We start from the raw sequence: 5,469 nt of genomic DNA on the forward strand, positions 1-5,469 counted from the left end.
CCCTGTCTTCTAGTATTGTTGCAGAAAAATCAGACCGGCAAGAAACCAAGCACCACTCAGAGAGTTGGAGAACTGAGGTTTATTATGCCAGTGGTTTCAGAAAAGCTAGCACTCTGAAGATCTGGGCCCTGAGTTCAGGGGTAACCTTACTTTTGTAGGGTTTATCAAGCAAAGACAATACATTTGTTATCTATACAGAACAAGCAAAGGGGTTCCATCTGTTGTCTAGACAGAACAAACAAAGGAGATGCATCTGTTATCTAGACAGAACAAGCAAAAAAGGTCCCATCTATTATGTAGACAGAACAAGCAAAGGAGAGGATGCGTCTTCAGTTGATCTCAAGGTCACCCTGCCCTTCAGCCTTTGCAGCAAGCATGTTTACAGAAGCAGAACAAAGAGCTGATTACAAGCTTAGTCATTTGAGTGGAAAATTCCTATTCAATATAGTCAAGATTCTTATATTGTTTTTTTCCAATGGTGTTGGATAGTTCTTATAGATTTCTTTCAATTTTTTTTCACTTTCAAATTTCTCTCTTCCAGCTGCATCATTTCCAGATTTTTGTCTTTGATATTATTCATTATTTTCTCCATCTAGTCAGCTCTATTTCCTAAGCTTGGTATTTCATTCTTCATTAGTTTTAATGATTTTTTCATCTCAAAATTTCTATTTGGTTTCTTTTTACAGTTTGGTTTCTTTTTACAGTTTCAGTCTCCCTGGTAAAGTATTCCTGCTGTTTGTTGATTTTGTTTCTATCCTCTTTGGTTAGAATTTTCTTGCATCTCATTGAATTTTTTCAGAAGTGTAATCTCGAAAACTCTGTCATTTAAATCTTATATTTTTATGTATTTAAGTTTATTTTAATTATGTACATTTTATTCTGAGCTGTCATATCACTTAGGTTGTTTATGGTGTTTGATGGACTATTTCTTCAGCTAAGCATTAATGGGTATATTCTTTGCTTTTTTCTTAACCCATTTCCTGTTTGCCCCAGAATACTCACCAGTGGTGCTTGCAGCTGCAGCATTTACCCTGAGGTAACTCACAGATTACAATCCTAATCTTACCCCCAACGTTTGCCACAAAATATTTTGCTTTTATTATTATTTTCACAATCCTCTAGTATATCAATAGTCTTTAGAAACAAATGACATCATTCTATTTGTAGCATTCTGTTTTTAGTAATGGTATTCCCAGTTACGAAATAAATTTCACTCATTGAAAGTGTCAAATTCTAAAGAAACATAGCATTCTTACGTATGATGTTAAATGAATTCTGACAGTGAACTGCATTTCTTTTTTTCTAAATGAGAAAAGGGTAAAAAGAGAATTTGTTAGCGATCTCTCTTTAGCAGGTTAAAAGGAAGAGATTTTCTTTTGATTTCCAGTAGATGGCGCCCATGTCTCCTGCACTGCCCAAGCCTTCTGGATCTCTGCTTTGAGGTTAAAAATGACCTTTATTCTCTGGGAAGGTGTATTTTTATTCTGTGACAAGGTTGCCTTGTTCCATGGGCTTCGCCTCCATGGGAGAATGTGAACGGTAATCAGAGTCTGAGCCTCTGAAAAGGCCATGAAGTCCCAGTACTTCCCCAACAGTCTGATTGAATATTCCACTGCTTCCTTCCAAGTCAGCTTGACTGGGTGGGGGTGGGGTGTGTTGGCCGTTTTCCTTCTGGCAATCTTGGCCCACAAGCTTTAGCTGCCTTGCTTCTATTTTTATTTTTATTTTTTTTTTGCTCCTGTCACTGACACTGGCTGCAGTGTGTGTTTTAGTTCTGGTTGCTGCAGAGCCCCCTTGGGCTTGGTGCTTGTTTGGGGAGAGTACAGGAAGATAGGGAGGTCATGCTCTGGGGTGGTGGGGGAAGGTGACTAGGCACTATGACTCAGCTTTCTGCCTGGAAAAGTCAATCGCTAAGACACAGATGTCACCCCTCCACACTTGGTCTCTGCCCTGCTCTTTATCCTGATTACTGGGCTCCATCACATGAAATATGCTGATTACTCAGGACACTTCAGGGCTTCAAAGTGTCAAAAAACATCATGTAATTCCACCCTCTACCTTGTTTTCAGGGAGCTCTTGGCTGTGTTCATCAGTATCTGCTTCCCTTTCTTTCCCCACACATATGATTTGCCCACTTTTAGGCCATCTGATAAGCAGAACTTTTGGACATGCTTGTGTGCAGGTTAGGTGTTATCTGTTGAGTTGTAGGTGTTCAACTTGTTGGAATATCAAGAGGAGAGATCAAGATGCCATGCTTCTGACATCACTCCCACTTGTTGTTTTTGTTTGTTTAGTTTTAGTTTTTATTTTTCAATTAGAGTTGACATTCAGTATTATATTAGTTTCAGGTGTACACCATAGTGGTTAGACATTTGTATAATTTACAAAGTGATCCCCCAATTAGTCTAGTACCCCCCTGGTACCATACATAATCATTACAACATTGTTGATCATATTCCTTATGTCATATTTTATATCCTCATGACTATTTCATAACTAACAATTTATACTTTTTAATGCTTTCACATTTTCCACCCAGACCCACCCCCCCAAAAAAAATCTGGCAATCACTAATTTGTTCTTTGAATCTATGAGTCTGTTTGTGTTTTGTTTGTTCATTTATTTTGTTCTTTAGTTTTCACATATAAGTGAGATCATATAGTATTTGTCTTTCTCTGTCTGACTTATTTCACTTAGCATAATACCCTCTAGGTTCATCCGCATTGTTACGGATGGCAAAATTTTATTAGTTTATGTCTGTGTAATATTCCATTGTATATATGTACCACAACTTTTTTATCTGATAGTCAATTGTTGGACACTTAGGTTGCTTCCATATCTTGATTATTGTAAGTAGCATTGCAATGAACATATAAGTTTATATATCTTTTCAAATTACTGCTTTGTTTTGCAGGGGTTGGGGGGCACAGAGACAAATACTCAGAAGTAGAATTGCTGGGTCATAAGGTAGTTTTATTTTTAATTTTTTGAAGGACCTCCAAACTGTTTTCCATAGTGTCTATATCAGTTTGCAATCCCACCAACATTGCACGAGGGTTTCCTTTTCTCCACATCCTAACCAATACTTGTTTTTTTTTGTTTAATTTTTTAATGATAGCCAGTTTGACAGGTGTGAGGAGATATCTCATTATGGTTTTAGTTTGCATTCTTCTGATGGTTAGTGACCTTGAGCATCTTTTCATAAGTCTATTGGCCATCTATATGTCCCCTTTGGGTAAATACCTATTCAGGACGTCTGCCTGTTTTTTAATTGGATAGTTTGATTTTGTTATTGTTGTTGTTGTTGAGTTGTATGAGTTCTTTATAAATTGTGAATATTAACCCATTGTCAAATGTACCCTAAGCCAATATCTTCTCCCAAGCAGTAGGTTGTCTTTTCATTTTTTTTGATAGTTTTCTTTGCTGTGCAGAAAGTTTTTAGTTTTACGTGTTCTCATTTGTTTATTTTGTTTGCTTGTTTCCTTTGTCTGAGGAGACATACCAGCAAAAAATTTCTAATGGCAATATCAAAAAGTTTACTACCTGTCCTTTCTTCTAGAAGTTTTATGGTTCCAGGTATTATATTTAAATCTTTAATACATTTAGAGTTTTCCTTGTATATAGTGTAAGAAGGTGGTCCAGTTTCATTTCTTTACATTTATCTGTCCAGTTTTCCCAATAACATTTGTTGCAGAGATTGTCTTTACCCCATTGTATATTCTTGCCTCCTATGTCATAGATAAAATGATCATAAAAGTGTGGATTTATTTTTGCCTCTGCCTATTTTTAAATTCAATTGTTTGTTTTTTGTTGTTGTCGAGTTGTTTGAGTCTTTTATAAATTTTGGATATTAACCCCTTATCAGATGCATCATAGGCAAATATCTTCTCCCATGCAGTATGTTGTTTTTCATTTTTCTTTTTGATAGTTTCCTTTATTGTGAAAAATATTTTTAGTTCAATTTAGTCTCAATTGTTTGTTTGTTTGTTTGTTTTGTTTCCCTTGCCTGAGAAGATATAAAAGAAAAAATATTACCGGGAGCAGTGTCAGAGAGTTTACTGCTTATGTTTTCTTCTAAGGGTTCTATGGTTTCAGGTTTTATATTTAAGATTTTAATCTATTTTGAGTTTATTCTTGTATATGGTATAAGAGTGTAATCTAGTTTATATTATTTTTGCATGTCATTCTCCAATTTTCCCAACACCTTTTATTGAATATATTGTCTTTATCCATTGCATATTCTTGCCTATTTTTTTATAGATTAATTGACCATATAACCAAAGCTTTATTTCTGGATTCTCTATTCTTTTCCATTGATTAATGTGTCTGATTTTATACCAATACCATGCTGTTTTGATTACTATAACTTTGTAGTATAGTTTGGCATCAGGTAGTGTCATACTTCCAACTTTGTTTTCATTCTCAAGATTGCCATGTGTATTTGTGGCTTTTTTTTTGTAATTTCATATGAATTTTAGTATTATTTGTTCTAGTTTTTTTTAAAATATAGGTATTTCGATATGTATTGCATTAAATCTATAGATTGTTTTGGGTAGTATGGACATTATAACGATGTCATTTCTTCCTATCCATGAGCATAGTACCTACTTCCATTTATTTGTATCTTCTTCAATGGCTTATAATTTTCTGAGTATAGGTATTTTACCTTCTTGGTTAAATCTATTCCAAGGTATTTTTATTGCATTTAATGCAATTTTAAATTAAATTATTTTCTTAATTTGTTTTCTTTCTGATAGTTCATTATCTATATATAAAATGTAATTGATTTCTGAGTACTAATTTTGTATTCTGCTGCTTTACTGAATTCATTTATCAGTTCTAGAGGTCTCTGATAAAATCTCCAGGGTCGTCTATATATAATATGTCATCTACAAGTAATACCAGTTTTACTTACTTTACAATTTAGATGCCTTTTATTTATTTTCTTGTCTGAATGCAGTGGCTAAGACTTCCAATAGCTGTAGATTTGATTTGCATCTTTTCATTGATAAAGTATGTGATTATGAAAATTTATAAATCCTCTTTAGGCAAGTGTATGTTTGAATGCTTTGTCTGATTATTTTTACTGTATTTTACATAATTATTATTGAGTTGAAATTTTGCAATATATTTATCAGATTTGTTATTAGTGTATCCGGCCTCTCACATTTTCTGAGTTTATGTAGGATCGACATTATTTTTTTAATGTTTGACACAATTAAACAGTGAAATCATCTTGACCTTGCATTCTCTTTGAGGAACTTTTTTTGATAACAAGTTCAATTTTATTAATAGATATGAGCTATTGAGATATTTAGTTTAGAAAAGCCAAGCATTTGAAGGCAATTTAGAAATATCATATGTTTGAACAGGGCAAGATTTATTTATTTGATAAATCATAAAATCTACCCAGAAGCACAATTTTCATATTTAGAAATTAAAAATCTGCAAGTATCTAAAGCACGGAGA

This window comes from Rousettus aegyptiacus, unplaced genomic scaffold (genome assembly GCF_014176215.1).
Source record: "Rousettus aegyptiacus isolate mRouAeg1 unplaced genomic scaffold, mRouAeg1.p scaffold_m13_p_9, whole genome shotgun sequence".
NCBI classification, from domain to species: Eukaryota; Metazoa; Chordata; class Mammalia; order Chiroptera; family Pteropodidae; genus Rousettus; species Rousettus aegyptiacus.